This window comes from Lissotriton helveticus, chromosome 6 (assembly GCF_964261635.1).
Source record: "Lissotriton helveticus chromosome 6, aLisHel1.1, whole genome shotgun sequence".
In the NCBI taxonomy this organism is placed as follows: domain Eukaryota; kingdom Metazoa; phylum Chordata; class Amphibia; order Caudata; family Salamandridae; genus Lissotriton; species Lissotriton helveticus.
Genome location: NC_136067.1, coordinates 18,072,998 through 18,083,686, shown reverse-complemented (window position 1 = coordinate 18,083,686; position 10,689 = coordinate 18,072,998).

Here is a 10,689-nt window from a genome sequence, read left to right as displayed (position 1 = left end):
AATGAGCTACTCGCACTGCAAGACATAGCGGGAGTCCATTCATGCAAAGGTAAGGTCCCTACTGATCTCTTCTGGGGCCCATTCTCATGCCGACATTGTAAGTGGACGTCCTTGGTCAACTCCCCCAGAGTCCCCAAAGTACTGCCCATACCAAAGAATAAACCCACTACTTTTAAGGGAGGACTTATCAATGCCAGGTCCCTAGCTTGCCACGGTCAGGACATCCATGACCTAATCCTACATCATGGCTTGGATGCCCTTTTCATAACCGAAACCTGGCTCAATGACTCCTCCAACCCAGATCTGGTAACTGCCCTCCCCCCAGATTTTACCATCTTCAGGCGGGACAGACCCATCGGGAGAGGAGGAGGAGTTGCCCTCGTTATTAAAAAATCTTTTACCTGTCATACCTTTGATCTGGGCTATCTTAAGGATAGTGAGGGCTTGGGTTTTTCGATTAGAATTAATGCCTCCACCTCCTTCTCGGGAGGACTTATTTACCGCCCTCCAGGTAATGCTACCCCTTTCCTCGACTCTCTTGATGAGGCTCTTGGGTCATCCATGACTCATTATCCTACTTTTACTCTCCTTGGCGACCTTAATCTCTATTTGGAATCCTGTATGGACCCCCACAACATTAGTTTCCAACAGTCGCTAAGCATTTTTGGTCTCTCCCAACTTGTATCTTCCCCTACACATCTGGCTGGCCATATGCTAGATGGTATTTGCTCCAATCTGACAACTTTAACCACGTCCCCCCCGATTCCTCAAATCTGGACCGACCATTATTTTATCCCTTTTTCCATAATGGAAAAATCCTCCACGTCCTCCAACGCCAAGCACTCCCCCCCTTCTTTCTCCATCAATTGGAAGAAAGTGATCGAACGCATTAAGTCAGATCCCCAATCATTGAAACCGGCCCCCATATCAGTCGGAGATGTAACGTCCGACTCCCGTAATTTTCATATCTGGATTGACCATATTGTCTCCGACAACCTGGGTCCAAACGCCCATCATCCAGACCGCCGCCAAAGAAAGCCCAATGCTCCTTGGTACACCCAGTCTCTCATGGAAGACCATCTCCTTTGCAGAATTCAAGAAAGGAAATGGAGAAAAACATATGATGAAGCCTCTAGACTACTTTACATACAGCAGAGAAAATTATATCTCTCCAACATCAAAGCTGCTAAAAAAGAATACTTCACTAAAGCCATAGAGGATGCCCAACAAAAACAGCAAACCATCTTTTCCATTGTGAAGTCCTTTACCCATCCTAAAGCCCTAGTACCCGAAATTCCCCCATCCCAAACTTTATGCAATCAAATTGCTGACTTTTTCACAGATAAAATCATCAAGATTCAGAAGGATTTTCCCCAACCCACATGTACTACCCATGAAGCTGGCACAAATTTTTCCACCCTGGCCAATTTTCCACAAATTTCGCTTCAACAAACCCAGAAGGCAATTCTTGCCTGTAAATCCGGAGCTCCTACAGACTCATGCCCCCCTAGTATCCTTCATCATTTCATTGAAGCTGTAAACCCCATAATTAATGCCATCATTAATGAATCTTTCACTTCAGGCATTGTACCTGATGACTGGAAAAAGGCCATTGTAAAACCCTTAATGAAGAAGCAGAACAAATCCCCCACTGATCTCACTAATATGCGTCCGATCTCGCTATTACCCGCATTAGGTAAAATTGCTGAGCAATTAGTGTACGGGGTGTTAAAAAACCCATGTAGAAAACAACCAGGTTCTGCACCCACAACAGTCAGGTTTCCGCCCTGGCCATTCTACCGAGACTGCCTTGATAGAATTATCAGACTCTATTAAGTTCTTGCAGGATGAGGGCAGACAGGTTGTACTCATCCTGCTTGACCTAACAGCCGCATTCGACACCATCTCGCACGCCATCCTTATCAATAGAATGCGGGAGATTGGCGTGGCAGACTCTGTGCTGGCATGGTTAGTTTCGTTTTTATCTAACAGATCGCAAACGATTGCACTAGGCCCCTTTAAATCCAGCGAGAGATCCATCACATCAGGAGTTCCCCAGGGGTCCATACTCAGTCCTCTTTTTTTTAATATCTACATGGCCCCCCTCCTTGCAGTGATCGAATCTCATGGAATCCTCGCCACATCGTATGCTGACGACACTCAATTGGTCGTCACTATTGATAGGAAATGTCCTGATGCTGAACTTAGATTCCAGAATTGCCTCTCAGAGGTCTTTTTATGGCTAAATAATAATCATCTCAGATGCAACAGCGCAAAGACCGAAATAATACCTCTAGGAAAAGACGTATCTTTCTGCCCAAAAGATTGGTGGCCTAAAAATTCAGAAGCCCCTCCGAGCGCTGTATCTTCGGCACGCAACCTTGGCATTCAATTTGATACATCCCTTTCCTTTGATGATCATGTTCGCATCACTGCTGGATGCTGTTTTAGTCTTATCAGATCATTGAAGAAATTCTTCGACTTCCTCCCCATTACAGCCAGAAAATCAGTCGTGGTTGCTTTAATTCTCTCCCGACTTGATTATTGTAATGGATTGATGGCAGGATTGAAGAAGTCTACCCTTAGAAAACTTCAAAGCATCCAACACGCCGCTGCCAGACTTGTGCTTAAACTTCCCAGAAGGTCCTCTGCCTCAGCAGCTCTCAATGTCCTCCATTGGCTACCACTTCACAAAAGAATCTTGTTCAAACTTTTACTGACTGTATACAAAGCTACCAGGAAAACAGGTCCCCTCTACTTCTCCAAGCGTTTCACTTATTACAATCCCTCACGCTGTTTAAGATCCTCAGGAACCAATCTTGTTATAATTCCAAGATTTAAGTTAAAAACCAAGGGGGGAAAAACCTTTTCCTTCCTGGCTGCCAGAGCCTGGAACAGCCTACCTGTTAATCTCAGGCAGGCTGAAACTGAACCTCATTTCAGGAAACTTCTGAAAACCTGGGTGTTCCAGCAATCTGACACTTCAGTCCTAGCAGCTATATGATCTACTTTACTTCCTCGTTCCCACTATCTTCTGCATGCTCAGCGCCAAGATGCTCCTCCCGGAGCGATAGCCGCGCTTTACAAAATTCCATAAATATCAAATATCAAATATCAAATATCAAATAAGAGCAGGTCAAACCAGAACACTGAGAAGCTCCAACTCACTCCTTCTCATTCCTCCAAAAATGAAAAAGAAAAGCACCCAATACCAATCGTTTTCTGGCAACGCTCCCAGGATATGGAACGCTCTCCCGGGAGTCCTCAGATGCAACCCCTCCTTCTCTTGTTTCAAAAGAGACCTCAAACTCCATCTCCTTAACAAATACTTTCCTGAGCAACGTCAACTAACCTAGACCTCAATACCCGAGTTGACTCCCATTCAAGGATTGTTGGTGAACGGACTATGCTAATCTCCCTGGTTTTTTTCTTTTCTTCCCCTCCCCCTCCGCTGCACAGTTACTTATTGTTCATACTGTATTCTTTATCCGTGGTTTGCTTACTTACTGTCAGCCTTCTAGGTAATGTAAGGCCCTTCGGCTTTGCACAATATGTATGCAAAGCGCTCTGATACCTATGGGTCTAGCTAGCGCTATACAAAACTTTAAAAATAAAAAATAAATAAAAAAGGATGTAGACAGCCGCTTTGTAGAGTGGTATAAAAAGGGACATGCCCTCAGACCACTTCTCTGCAATGCAGTTCAGTGGTGCTTACTGGAGGTACCTGGTGGGCCAGATGGCCCCCAGGATTCAAGGGGAATTAATCCCCCAACTTAAAACACTCCAGGGGGTGCATTTGCACAGTGGTGACGGGAGGGGGCAGGGCCTGATGTGATGTGTGTGTACTTACCCAATCACTCCACCAAAACCAAAGGACTTACAAATTCACCATGCACCCTCCTTGCAGTACTCTAATCATCCAGTCACTTCCCATGCACTCATGCAATGACCCAGGCACTAACTCATGCACTGCTAAACTACCCTGTGCACTACCCAGGCAGTGCAGCCATTGCCCTGTCACTACCCATGCACTCCTCCAATTACCCAGCGATTATCATGTACTTATCCAATCACTGTGCCAAAACACAAGCACTTATAAATTCACTATGCACTCTCCTTGCAGCACTCTAATCATCCAATCAGTACCCATGTACTCATACAATGACCCAGGCACCAACACATGCACTGTTACAATCCGCTGAGCACTACCCATGTAGTCTAGCCATCACCCTGTCAGTATCCATGCACTCCTTCAATCACCCAGCCAGCACCATGTACTTATCCAATCACTCCACCAAAACCCAAGCACTTATACATTCACTATGCACTCTCCTTGCAGTACACTAATCTTCCAGCCAGTACCCATGTACTCATGAAATGACACAGGCACTAACACATGCACTGCTACAATCCCTTGACCACTACCCATACAGTCCAGCTATTTCCCTGTCACTGCCTATGCACTCAGCCAGCACTATGTACTTATTCAATCAGTCTGCCAAAACCCAAGCACTTATAAATTTACCATGCACTCTCCTTGCAGTACTCTAATCATCCAGTCACTACCCATGTACTCAAGCAATGACCCAGATACTAACACATGCAGTGGTGCAATCACCTGTACACTGCCCATGCAGTCTACCAATCCCGAAGCCAGCACCATGTACTTATTCAATCTCTCCACCAAAACCCAAGCACTTAAAAATTCACCATGCATTCTCCTTGCAGTACTCTCCTCATCCAGTCAGTACCATGTACTTATGCAATCACTCAGTCACTAACACATGCACTGCTACAATCCCCTGTGCACTACCCATGCAGACCTCTAACCATCTACACATTACTGATTCACTCTTCCAATTACCCATTTAGTACCCATGCCATCCAGCTATCACCATGTCACTACCCATGCACTCCTCTAATCACTCAGCCAGCACCATGTACTTATCTAATCACTCTGCCAAAATTCAAGCACTTATAAAATCACTATGCACTCTCCTTGAAGCACTCTAATCATCCAGTCACTACTCATGTACTCATGCAATGACCCAGGCATTAACTCATGGCAAATACAGAGGAGGAATGAGTGCCCTAGCAAAATATTTGACAGCACAAGGGCTAGAATTGAATGTATCAAAAACAAGGGTTGTACGGCTAGTAGATGTGGTGTTGATGTGCAATGGCAAAGCTTGGTGCTGGTGTTGTGTTTGCAAGGGTGGCAGGGTGATGGTGTGGTTATGGCAGAGTCTGCCTTTTGAACTGTTTCTAGGAATCAAGGAATGCAACAGCTGTATCATGCCCTCTCCTGGTAGGGGGTTGGGGTAGCTTTTGCTGTGCCAGGGTAGCTGCTGTACGATTTATGGGCTTGGAGCCTTGAGCGTGGTGGGTCTTGTTTGGTGCCAAGATGTGCTGGAAACACAAGGGCAGCATGGCAGCATGCCTGGACTGCGGGTTCATTGGTGAGACATTTTGTCTATTACAGTTTGTTTCATGCACTATTTTTTCTGATTGTCAGAATGGTGTTCTGGAAATGTTGCAAATGAGAGCAGCTGACCAGTGTTACTGCGTTCTCCTCTCACTCACCTTTTCTCTGTGTATACTCCCCTTGCACCTTAGCTTTCAGTTATGATCTACAGAGTATGGGTCACTGACGATCGAGTTGAATAGTCACAAAGTTAGAATGGCTTTACTCGGTAGCTCCCTTTCACCCACTCTTTTGTCTTTTAGCATTATGTTTTACTTGCGCCTTTGCTCTATTTCTGTAAAAGGGCCTATTATTCTGGTTCTTTATCTGGTCACAAGTGTGGCAGCTGTCTCTCTGTTCCCAGTGATAATTCCCCTTGCTTAGCCCTCTAGGCACTGCGGCAGCTGCATCACTTCTCAATCTAATTCCTCTAGATAATACTGCAGCTGCTTCTCTAGTCCCAGTGTAAATTCCTAATTTTGAGTCCTCTTGGCAGTGCTGTAGCTGCATCTCTGTTCCCAGTGCTAATTCCTCATTGTTTGTCCTCTAGGCTGTGCTGCAGTTGCGTCTCTATTCCCAGTGGTAATTCCTCTATCTAGGTTCTCTAGGCAGTGCAGAAGCAGTGTCTCTGTTCCCCGTAGTAATTCCTCGATCTAAGTCCTCTAGACAGTGCTACGGCTGCTTCTCTGGGCCCAGTGGTAATTTCACATTCTTAGTCCTCTAGACAGTGCTGCTAGCTGTTTTTCTGGGCCTATCGGTAATTCCTCATTCTAAGTCCTCTAGGCAGTGCTGCTAGCTGCTGACCTGGTCCCATCTGTAAATCTTCATTCTAAGTCCTCTAGACAATGCTGCTTCTCTCGTCCTGTCAGTAATTCCTCCATTCTAAATCCTTTAGACAGTGTTGCAGCTGTGCCTCTGATCCCAGTGTTAAATTCCCATTCTTAGTCCTCTAGGCAGATCTGCAGCTGTGTCTCTGTTCCTAGTGGTAATTCCTCATTCTCAGTCCTCTAGCCAGTGCTGCTTCTCTGCTCCCAGATGTAATTCCTCTTTCTTAGTCATCTTTCCGAAAGCGCAAGTCACATTACACAAGGTCAGGTTAACTTTTTTGTTTTTAGGTGTGCTGCCATTAAGTGATGCCAACGGATCCTTGTTTAATCATGATATCCTCTCTACCCAACAGATAGGAGTATTTTGTTGTCGCTATGTCCATTGCTTTCATAACCAGGGGGCTGGGACAAATGCCTTGCTGGTAAACAGATGGTGTGACCAGTGCTTTCAATGGAAAACGCTGGAGAAGAGTGCCTGGTGAATAGATTCCAGGGGGAGGAGGGATGTGATGTCTCTGCCTTTTGATAGTACTTAAGTGCTTTTCCCAAAGTAGAGACTTATAAAGTATGCCAATGCTTGTTTTCTTTATGGCCAGTTAAATAAAGACCTCCTTCACACTGTTTATCCGGCCAAGGGTTAAATTGTACATCATCTCTATATGTGGTCTATGGTCGGTTAAACACCAGAGATAATGTGCTCTTTTGCTGGCCACTGGGTAAATAGCAGAGATTGTGTACTATTTGCTCGAAGGCCGGTAAGACACTTCCTTATTGGCATATTTTGGAATATTTATCTTACTATCTAATAAAAGAAACACCTAATCTTTCTTCACCTTTCTGTTGGAAAATCAATTGATACTACTAATTTTGCAACATTGGCATTACTAAATATTTCTCACTTTTACCTTCATGAGGGCATTTTGCTTCTGCCAACTACTTCATGTTCACACCTGTCTAAATATGGACACAACATTTGCAAGGGTTTTTGTATATTTTTTTTTCACAACCCTCACCCCAACACTTATTTTAACATTGAGGCTTGGAATATCAACAGCATTCTGTCATTAGCTCATCATTCTCTACATCATTGCATTCTTGCCATCACCAATATTTTTTTATAATCGGAAGAGGCATTTTTCAACATGGCGCCCATGCAATTGTACCCCTACTTGAACACAGCCCCCAGTTTCAGCCAATACTTATACATAATCACCAATTTCAGTACAGAGTCGCTCTCTGATGTTGCTTCACGGACCTGTGTTGACCCGTGTGTGGGCTCTACGAATCCAAAATCATATTCACTGTTATGTGATATGCAGATTTGTATAGTGGACTAACACCTGGGTGGGAATCCTGGCACTGAGGCGTGCCTAGACATAATTCTAATGCAAAAACAACAGTTGATGGACAGAATGCAGAACAATGCCATACATTCACCCCAGTACAGAGAACTGTGCCTAAATCCATCTTTTTTTGCACTCCACACCACCCCAGTTCAGACATGGCCATATGCAAATCAGCCTTGACCCTTTGCCTCATGGGAACAGTCCAGCCCGAACTGCCAAACCATGTCTTTCCTGGACCGGAATCAAGCATCCTAGGACCGGTTTCTGGCTATCAGCCGTCTTCAGCCAGGATAGCTCGACTCCAGTGGTGTGGAGAGCATGGGACTCACGTCTGAGCATACACATCCCACTCGAGGTGACAAATGCAAAAACAACAGTTGATGGACAGAATGCAGAACAATGTCATACATTCAGCCCAGTGCAGAGATCTGGGCCTAAATCCATCGTTGTATTTGCATTTGTCACTGCTCACAACCTCAGACGATGCATAGACTACTGGGCCAACACCCTACTCCCACTGAAAAAAAAACACCTACAGAGACACCAGCAAGAGAGCCAGCTGGTTCACCTCGGTACTCCTAGCATCCAAGCGGATCTGACGGACACTAGAGAAAAAGTGGCACAGTGAAAAAACACCAGACAGCCACGCAGCACACCACGACGCCATCCGCAACCACCATCACCTCATCAGGTCTGCCAAGAGGATTTCCTTCAAAGACCGCCCTGACAACAACACACGCAATAGCAAGGAGCTCTTCAACATGGTGAAGGAACTCTCCAACCCCAGCTCCAACACCGACATCCTGCCGTCGCAAGCCGTGTGCAACTCCCTCGCCACCTTATTCCACGCAAGATCTCTGACATTCACAACATCTTCAACACCCAGACAATCCCAACAGACACCAACACACCAGACTCGCGGCACACCATCGACCATGACCCCCTGACAGCGTGGACCAATGAGAACATCGATGACACCATCAAGACCATGAGCACAATCCACTCGGCTCCCCGTTAGACCCTTTCCCGCACCACATCTTCAAAAAATCCAGCAGCTCCATCGCACCAGAAACCCCACAATTAGTTACCCATTGGACCTCCAAGGTGGAGTGAAGGGTTATGTTGATCAGTAACTACGTCTGGGGTTGTTGGTGTTTTAAAATATCTTGTTCTTTCAGTCTAGCTTCTTTTGTCTGTTGCTCCATGAATTTTGTGGGTTCCTAGTCTGCCTGTCTCTTTGTGCCTTGGGGCCGGAGCCTTCCACCACCCTCCATCCGTACATCCATCCACTTCAAGGCTTCATCGGGAGTCGAGAAGAAGCTGGTCTTACCCTCTGCTTTATTGCACAGCTTTTCCGTAAAAGCATGGAGTATTTTACTCCCTTGCCCTGCAATGCTTTTTTGGCTTCCAGGAAGAGATGCCCCTGGCTTTGGATGCCCACCTTCGACCTGGTGAGCCCTTTCAACTGAGAAGTATCGAGATAGACCACGGGCTGAAATGGTTTGAGACCAGTTCCGTTGCTGGCCCCAGTGCTCCCTCATGGACCTCAATTATGCATTCGTTATTTCATTGTGACTTGCCTTCATATACATTAATCTTGACCTCCAGCAATTTACTTGTGGTTTGCAGTTCGCAGCCCTGTCTATTTGCTACCTCTGTATCTGCCTGAAGACCAACTGTAATGTATTCCACTACATTAAGTCTAGCCCCAATATTGTGGAGTTCCACTCTGATGAGTGAGATGTCAATCGCCACCGAGTCTATTTGTGCTTCCAGTGAAGTTCGTACTCGATAGATAGCCATCATGACATTGTGGTATGTGAGTTCTCTCCCAATGCGGTGTACCCCAAGGATCATCCCTCAGCCTGACACTTTTCAATGTCTATATGGCACCGCTCACAAACATAGCCTGATCGCATGACCTCAACATCATCTCATACGCCGAAGACACCCCATTGATCATCTCCCTCACCAAGGCCACCACCATTGCCAAAACCAACCTACATGAAGGAATGAAGGCCATCGCCGAATGGATGAAGAACATCCGTCCGAAACTTAACTCGGACAAGACGGAGGTCCTCATCCTCGGCTCCACCCTGTGCACCTGGGATGACTCCTGGTGGGCGGCCACACTGGGAGCTGCACCGACACCCACCGACCACGCAACCAACCTGGGGTTCATCCTAGACTCATCGCTGTCAATGACCCAGCAAGTCAATGTCATCTCCTCCTCCTGCTTCAGCACCCTCCACATGCTCTGCACGATCTACCGATGGATCTCCACCAGAACCTGAATTGCCCTCTACGCGGGAACCACAGCCAAACTCCAGAAACAACTACAACACATACAGAACGCCTCTGCACTCCTCATCCTAGACATCTCCCACCACAACCACACCACAGCCCACCTGAGAGACCTGCACTGGCTCCATGTCAACAATAGCATCACCTTCAAGCTCCTCACCCACGCTCACAAAGCACTACACAAAACTGGCCCAGCGTACCTCAACGAACAACTCACCTTCTGCACCCCAAATCACCAGCTTCACTACGCCAACCTCACCCTCACCACCATGCTACGCATTCTACGCATCCACAGAAAGACAGCTGGCGTCAGATCATTCTCCCTCCTCGCCGCCCAAAGACATGGAACACCCTCCCCAAGCACCTACGGCAGACCCAAGACTTGCTGACCTTCAGGAGACTCCCCAATACCTGCATGTTCGAGCAGTAGCAGCACCACTCCAGTGCCTTGAGACCCTCATGGGTGAGTATTGTACTTTACAAAAATCTGATTGATTGATTCATTGGTCTTGTTAAGCGTCTACTGCCTCTTTGCTTTTGTGTGTCTGTTTGGTGTGAGTAGCATAATCCTTTCCCCTGGCATCCTGGTGGGTAGTTATGACTCTAAAGAGATAGAATGGCACTAGGCCCTCCTGGTTATCCACAGCCTCCTGCCTGTGCACATTTGAGGTATGCCACGCAGCCTATTGGGTTTCCCCCAGAGTGGCCCGCTCCTCCCTCATCTTTTTGTTCCAGAAACCCTCAGGGT